Source organism: Agrilus planipennis, unplaced genomic scaffold (assembly GCF_000699045.2).
Source record: "Agrilus planipennis isolate EAB-ADULT unplaced genomic scaffold, Apla_2.0 scaffold248, whole genome shotgun sequence".
Taxonomy (NCBI): domain Eukaryota; kingdom Metazoa; phylum Arthropoda; class Insecta; order Coleoptera; family Buprestidae; genus Agrilus; species Agrilus planipennis.
The window spans coordinates 262599-271056 of record NW_020438972.1 but is presented as its reverse complement, the minus strand read 5'-3'; the positions used below and the strand labels follow the sequence as shown (position 1 = coordinate 271056).

General features: G+C 31.7%; 1 long non-coding RNA gene across 1 annotated transcript; it reads right to left on the bottom strand.

Annotated features, from left to right (window-relative positions):
- Positions 1–2012: 2012 nt before the first annotated feature.
- LOC112904695 lies at positions 2013–5018 on the bottom strand. The gene is made up of 3 exons (XR_003231280.1): positions 2754–5018; positions 2575–2682; positions 2013–2411 (listed from the first exon to the last, which is right to left on the bottom strand). It is a non-coding gene; the product is annotated as an uncharacterized LOC112904695 (long non-coding RNA).
- Between the last annotated feature and the right edge of the window lie 3440 nt (positions 5019–8458).

Here is an 8458-nt window from a genome sequence, read left to right as displayed (position 1 = left end):
GTCTAGTTTTTCGCGCACCTACACTCTTTCCTATCTTGAGATTATCTTCGCATTTCCTTAAAACCAGAACATTCCACATCTATCCAGGTATACCTCTACTCCTCCTGCTCCTGCTTTTAATATGTCTCTGACTAGACCTTCATGCCTGAGAAGATATCCTACCAACCTATCTCGCCTATTATTAACTTTTATAGAGTCTTCTGTTCTCCTATTCTTTCTAAAACGTATTCATTTCTAACTTTCTCTATCTACGGTCTCCTCATCATCCGTCTATAATAAATATCCGAAATAAATACTCAGTTCGTAATATGGATCGATTGTCGAAAATATGTTCTATTTCGGAATCTGCTGAAGCTGATTTATACATTTTGCTAACTGAGCATTCCGAAATTGCTCAAATGACGAATATGAATATACTTCGACAAAAAGTGATTATAAAAATTTCTGACTAAAACGGAATACGAGCCCTCGTTTATAAAAATAATGGCTATCGTTATATCTGAAGAAAATGGTTTTTATAAACCAAGCAAAGTTAATGGCGTTTTAGAGAAAATTTACACTAACAATGAGTTTCAGATGAGTAGTATTTTCATTTTTATGTAACGTGCTGGTGTATTTACGCAAAAATCTTTCTTACTTTACCTTAAAATGAATTTATAATTGCGGAAGATATTCCCCTAATGTCATGTTCAATGAGACAGATTTGTTATTAAGGNAAAACAAGTCTCTTACAAAGTAACAAAATGAATAGGATAGGGTAGTGTTAGTAATTGTGGTACAATTGTGTGCAAATTCAGCCTTAGTAGAAACAAACTGTTCAATTTGGAATAATTATTAACGTCTTAAAACAACAATGAATTGTTACAAATGTCACCTTGTCTAACAAGTGCCTTAAAAACAGTTCAAGGATTCAAAGTTTAATTTTTTTATAATATGGCACTTTAACGACAAATTTTACATTTTTTGTTAACCATTCGAGCTCAGTCTCTATTATTCAAACGTTCGACACAGATTGAGCCTAATGAGGTTGACGTTAAGACCAAAGAAACGTCGCTCACAACAAAAATTAATTCCGTTGGTGCGGTAATTAACATTTTATTGTTTCCCAGTGTTCTTATTTCATTAAATTAAATACGACTACGTCCTTCTCAAACCATGTCGTTAAATTTCTTTTCAGTATATTATTATTGAAAAATAGGATAGTTGGCGATATTGTTGATTTAATATTTTTTAATTTTTTTTTTCAGAAAAATTTATTTATAGTTTTCAAATTTTTCTTTACTTCTTTACTTCCCTAAACTCTGACCCTGCAATATTTTTTAGGCTCGGGTATTCTGGCCGTTGTCTTTTGAAAATTATTATCGACGTTTCGCCTGGCATGGCAAGGGTGACGTGGTGGTCGTCTCGCCACCCTTAAAAATGCCAGCCGCAGCAACAGGCGAAACGTCGGGAGTACATTTCCAGAGACAACGGCCAGAAAACCGGTACTCAAAAATATCATTTTATTTAATCCACTATATATAATGAATTTTAAAAATACCACCCCAAAAGGTATAAAAGTTAAAATTTCCACTAATTTAATAAGATTAACAATAACATTCATGCTGTTTTATATAGGTACGTTCATCGACATCATAAGGTCAGTCCTAAATCAGTTGGACACGCACCTACACTCTTTCCTATCTTGAGATTATCTTCGCATTTCCTTAAAACCAGAACATTCCACATCTATCCAGGTATACCTCTACTCCTCCTGCTCCTGCTTTTAATATGTCTCTGACTAGACCTTCATGCCTGAGAAGATATCCTACCAACCTATCTCGCCTATTATTAACTTTTATAGAGTCTTCTGTTCTCCTATTCTTTCTAAAACGTATTCATTTCTAACTTTCTCTATCTACGGTCTCCTCATCATCCGTCTATAATANCTGTAGAGATGGACAAAAAAGAGTATTAGTTACACAATTAATTAAAAAAGGGACTTAAATTAAGTAAAACATGCACAAAATCCCAAGTAAAACACCTAAATTATAAAATGGCGACGAGATGTCAACTATATCCATGTCACAGATAGAAATAATCGTAGATGCACGACGTCAATTTATACAGTGGACAATAGATAACTGTTAGAAGTAAAACCATAGATGTTACAGGTGGCAAATTACTATGAAAACTGAGGAAGGAAAACAATAGCTCACCTTGAGGATCACTATACGGTGCTCGAGTTTTATTCCTAAGTGCTGACAAAAGAGAATTGCCTAGTAATAGTAGACACATCGCACAGCATATATTTTCTGGAAATTGCACCTTCACGTCCAAGGGGAGGAAAAATTAAAGGGGCTCCACTTCTCCAAGTTTTGAATCCTTTTTATTTTCTGTCTCCTTGTTCATTTAATACGTTTAAATACATCCTGTTGAAACAATCTTACGTTACCTTCATTTTAAATATCATGTTTTAAAATATTTAAGAACCATAACTTCCACAATTATTACAATTCACAAGTGTAAAAGTTTATAGTGGTAATTATTGTCAAACAAATGGAGTACTAGATAAAATATTGAAAGATTTCTTACCGTTTCCAAGATCAAGAAAAAGGAGCGTGATTGGGGTTCTGCTTCCTCACGTTTCGTGGCCATTTGATTTACCCTCTCCCTGTACATTTATTATGATTTAATGGAAACCTGTTGAAACAATTTAATATTAGTTATACATCCAGTAGATTTTTTAATGTTATATTATTAATGATAATTACCATTGTTAGCACCCCGTACCCTATGAATTTTTTGACCAGCTCATTAAGGGCATTCTTGGAAATAAAAATGTCTGATGTCTGTCTGATTGCCACAAATCTGTAAGTAGTGTTTGTCCATCGAATCCAAGGATGTAATATCAAAGCAAGTCTATATTACTGAAAAAGAAAGTCGTTAAAACCTAATCTATAGAATAACAAGGTAAAAGTTAAAAAATGTTTAATGGAAATTTGGAATTTTAAAAGCAGAATAATAATAATAGTTAAGAAATATTTTACACATTTTGGCTATAAAATGAAAGCAATCTTCGTGGCGTGGTCACATCGATATGAAAAATCTAGAATCATCGCCTAAACGTGTATTCAAAATTTAAAAATTCTAACAAAACCCTAACTATTCAAACTCCAATAAACTAAGAATTTATAAAATTCACATTAGATAAGTACAGGCAAGATGCCACGACACACTCGATAATAGAGCACGAAACGAACGCGCCACCCAAGTTTTTCATGACAAAATATAATTATAATTAAAATATAATTGAAATCAATCAATCACTAAACCGAAACGCATTCCACACAATAAATCAAATGAAAATCGAATAAGGATTAGGGCTAAATACTTTCAGGCGTCGTTTCCATTTATGGACGGCAAAAATGGTGGTACATCTCCTTCTCGAGGACCGAACACAATTGAATACGATTGAATGACAAGATGAAGCGACAAACGAGCCGGGAGACCTATAGATGAAAATTCTTTCTATACCTATGATAGATACATAATACATTTTATAGGTGCCTTCAGTTATACTAATGCAGTTTAATTAGCAAATTATTAGAAACTGATCCACCTAAATGACATCCTGTTGAAATAATTTAACGTTAGCTTTATATTATGTTTTATTATATTAAGACATCCACCAAGCAAATAATTGACTATGAAACTCAATAGATAGCTACTACAGTTCAGAAGTGTGAAAAATTAGAAAGTGTTAAAATAGTAATTATTATAAAAAAAAAAACAAATGCAATAAAAGATTATGAAAATCACAAATCAATTTATAAATATAATTTGATCAAAGAATTAATGATATCTTATCATTTCCACAAATGGCTTCTTTCCACGCCCAATAGAAGGAAGCGAATGGGGCTCTGCTAATTCACGTTTCCAACCCTTTTTACCTTCTCCATGTACATTTATTGTTTTAATCGAAATTTGTTGGAGCAATTTGATATTATTCACCAGATTTGTCATTATTTTATTGTTAATGATAATTAACTTGAATTGAATCTACTTCAATCTTTTTTATTATTTTCCATTAAAAACATTACATTCTCAAGGATGCCAAGTACGTCACAGATCGACTCGACATGCCAGAGTGTACTTGTTAATAATATTGCATCAATATCAAGCGTAGTGCGATAGATTTCGTAATAGTTAAATTAAGGTTTAAATACGGGTCAGAGTCAGTCTCGACGGGACGTTTTAAGTTATGCCTGAAATACGGGACTTCCCGGTAAATACGGGATGCTTGGTAACACTAGTTACAGTCTGAATCTTTAGAAGAACGAATTTTAGATATCCCCTCCTTAGTATTCTTATCTGCTTTAAAATAATGTTAAACTTTAATGCATCACATCATGCTGATGAAGTGTAATTTGTATCAAAATTTTTATATGACTTTATCTTTAAAATGACGCTAATTTCGTCCTTTAATTGTAATCTACTAATATTGTATAATACCATTAGATTTTTCCCGAGGCTTTTCGCTCGCGTTGATATCCTAAATATGTGACGATGATCGTCGACGACTACATAAGAATAATTTTTTTCTATCCCTCGGGAACAGTATTCTTTCTGGATAAAAGGTACTCTATGTTCTTTTCTGTAGCCCTAACAGTCTGTCTACAAAACTTCATGTTGATCGATTGAGTAGTTAACGCGTGAAATCGACCACAAAAAACTAATTTTTCTATCCCTCGGAAATGGAACTTTTTGGGGATATAAAAAGACCCCAACCTATTAACAATTTCTTTCAATTTCGCAAAAACACATCATTTCCTTGGATTTCACCTTTGATCAACACAGGTGTCGTCTAACGACACCCTGTCGCGCTTATATCAAACAAATTAGAATTGAAACATTCACTAGTAACAAATAAAAACAAAATTACCCCCAAAACAAAACAATTGTCAGTTAAATAAAGAGACTCCATGAGTTGATTAATGGCTTTTACTATTATAAAAGTTCTTTAATTTTTAATGACAAAACTAAATAAAAAGAAGTCAAAGTATAATCGCAGATACAATTGCTTTAATTCTAAATTACTGTTGAAGCATTCGTTTAATCGTCTTAAGCGTCAGATGTTTTCAAATACCTCGTTTTTTTTGTAATTTTGTTTTTAAAAAATCGTACACATTTCTGACGGTGACAATTGTTATTTTATAATAAACAAAACAAAATAATTTACCTTAAAGGGTGCACCACACAATTCCAAGTCTTATATTCGTCATTTCTACGGAAAAATAAATAAACGTTCACAGCAAGCAAAACTACAACACTTGTAATCATATGACACAACATAACATTCTCACATCCTGGTCAAAACGTAGATAAATAATAAAGAAATATTGAGAATAACAGACAAATAAAAAATTATCATTTACATCACCTGGCGAACCTGCGCCGTAGCTAAATGGAATTATTTTAAAAGTTAAAAATATATATAGGGCGTGAATAGAAAATTTTCTGTGCAATTAGGAATTTGCATTTACAACATAAATATTGAAAATTACCACACTGATAAAGAACAAATTTGATAACCTGTCAGTCTAAAATTATTATTTAAACTAGCGACCCGCCCCAGCTTCGCACGGGTGCAATGCTGATACTAAATATATATTTGTTTTGTTTAGATTATTATCGAGGAGGGGAAATTTTCAAAAGATACCCCCTGAACATACTAAATATACTACAGAATGTCTTTATATGCAACATTCACATTTTTTTTGTCATTAGACAATACAAACCGGCCGATACCGCCGCAACCGTCCCTGATCCTCGAAAATATTCATTTAAATTACATACTGTAAAAGGCCATACTAATCTATATTAAATGCACAATGTATTTCAGGTACTTAATTGGATAAGGATTAACGCTGTATTGCTTAATATCGTAAATAAGTCATACAAAGTAAAAGATAAAAAATGGTTATTGTGGGTTATCCCTAAGAGATAGACATATACCATCCAGGACTTTTTTGTAGTTTTTTTTAAGATGTACAATACCGTAGTACATTATTTTGATCTATCTCGTAGAGTTTAGCCAGCGTTTGCAATGTAAGCGCAAAAATGTGCTTATTTACGACATCACATTAGAAACCTCTAAAATTATCAGTGTTTCTCTACTATATTATGCATGTATTATACATATAAACCTTCCTCTTGAATCACTCTATCTATTAAAGGAAACCGCATCAAAATCCGTTGCGTAGTTTTAAAGATTTAAGCATACATAGGGACAGACAGCGGGAAGCAACTTTGTTTTATACTATGTAGTGATTCCTATTCCAACTTTATTGATTGACGGTGCTTAATTAACATCTAACCATTTTAAAAAAATTCTGAGTACTCTAACAGCTAAAAAACAGAGTTTCTAATTTTTTCAACTTGTTAAACAAATCTCAAACCTATATTATCTCCTTTTTTACCGTAATTAGTACTTTATATAAGCGCTTAAATGCACTCCAAACATGTAATGTGCTTCTAATTTTATAAAGGCCAGAACGTATGGGTCTATTCGTATATAGAAATTTTACTATAAATAGGTTATATTAATATTTTTTAATTAATGTACTTGCTTATACAGAAAGACGTGAAGAGAATATAAAAGTTAATCATCATCATCATAAGATCGTCAGTCTGTTTGGACACGTACCTCCACTCTTTCCTATCCCGAGCTAAACTTCGCATTTCCCTAAAACTAGAACATCCAACATCCTTAACTATTTGCGTAATCTAACCTAGGTCTACCTCTACCCCTTCTAACTCCGGCTTCTGCCTCTAATATGTCTCTGACTAGACCTTCATGCCTGAGAAGGTGTCCTACCTACCTATCTCGCCTACTTTTTATGGACTTCCATAGAATTCTCTGTTCTCCTATTCTTTCTAATACCTCTTCATTTATAACCTTTTCTACCAACGCTATCCTCATCGTTCGCCTATAACACCACATTTCTAAGGCTTCTAATCTTTTCATTTCTGCCGCGCCCACTGTCCATGTTTCGCACCCGTAAAACACCTTTAACAACATTTTTCGAATTTCTNCAAAAAGAAATCATGGTTGGGTAGGTACTACTATCTTGATTCTTCGGTAAATTAAACTTTTCTGTTTTAAGTTATTTACTACTTTTAGAGATCATTAAGACCCTAAATTAGATTTATTAGATTTTCTCGAACCTTTCAAACGAACAGCCTGCCAACAGGAAAATACATGTATAACAGTCATCTGATATTCATTGCAGCCTATTTTAATTATTAATATATAACTTAAAATTCTTTTTCGATATTTTTGAAAGATATTTAAGCCTTAAGAGACAATAATCCAAATAAAAAAGTGAATAAAAATGTAAAACAAGTCTGTTACAAAGTAACAAAATGAATAGGATAGGATAGGGTAGTGTTAGTAATTGTGGTACAATTGTGTGCAAATTCAGCCTTAGTAGAAACAAACTGTTCAATTTGGAATAATTATTAACGTCTTAAAACAACANAGAAAAAAAAAATACTCTTCCCGAGAGATAGAAAATTAGTTTAATGTGTGGAAATTTTGTAGACACATTGTTAGGGGTACATAAAAGGACATAAGGTACCCTTTAACCACAAAAAAATTGTGTTACCAGTGAAATAATATTTTACTTGTTAATTTTAACATATTGAAGTGTCCATATGTTTTTCCGTAAAGCGGTGGACCAGATAATATTTTGAATACATTGAACGATTGTTTAAAAGAAATAAATTCAGAATCAGTTACTAAATGCAAAAAATTCCATTAGAACTGCAGCGTTTTCAAATTAATTAATTGTAATAATAATGGTAATAGTATGTTTCGTAGAAATAAAAGGATTTTCAAAATCACTCCAGTTGTTTTGCATAATTGTAAGATATGCATTTGCATAGGTTTAAGAAAATAACAAGATCTACACCTTATTCTTATAACATTAAATAGTATATATTAATTGGTCCAAAAATGATGTTTTAATTTTTAAAATAAACTTTTAATGTATTGTTAAATTATAACAGCGTTGTATTGCCGTTTAAGTAAAGAAAGTGAGTATTCGGAGAGAAAAAATATAAGTAATACGCTCAGCTAAAATCTGTAATGTGATGACGTCCCATTTTGCTTTTTCATTGGACGATCAATAATAAAATATAAAAATTTTATGAAACAATTATTCCAAGTATCATTAAAAAAACTTTCCTTTTTATACATATACGTTGTACTTATAGTTTACAGAATGAGAAAATGGAATTATCAAATATTTGCAATTTTTCTCCTATCAAAAGTTACAAATTTTATGAAATATTCTAAGAAAATTTTTAGCAGTTTTCGGCTTTAATAAAAAAATATTTTTCTTTTGCAAGATTTTACCTGTACAAAAGTGGAAAATACATGTATAACAGTCATCTGATATTCATTGCAGCCTAT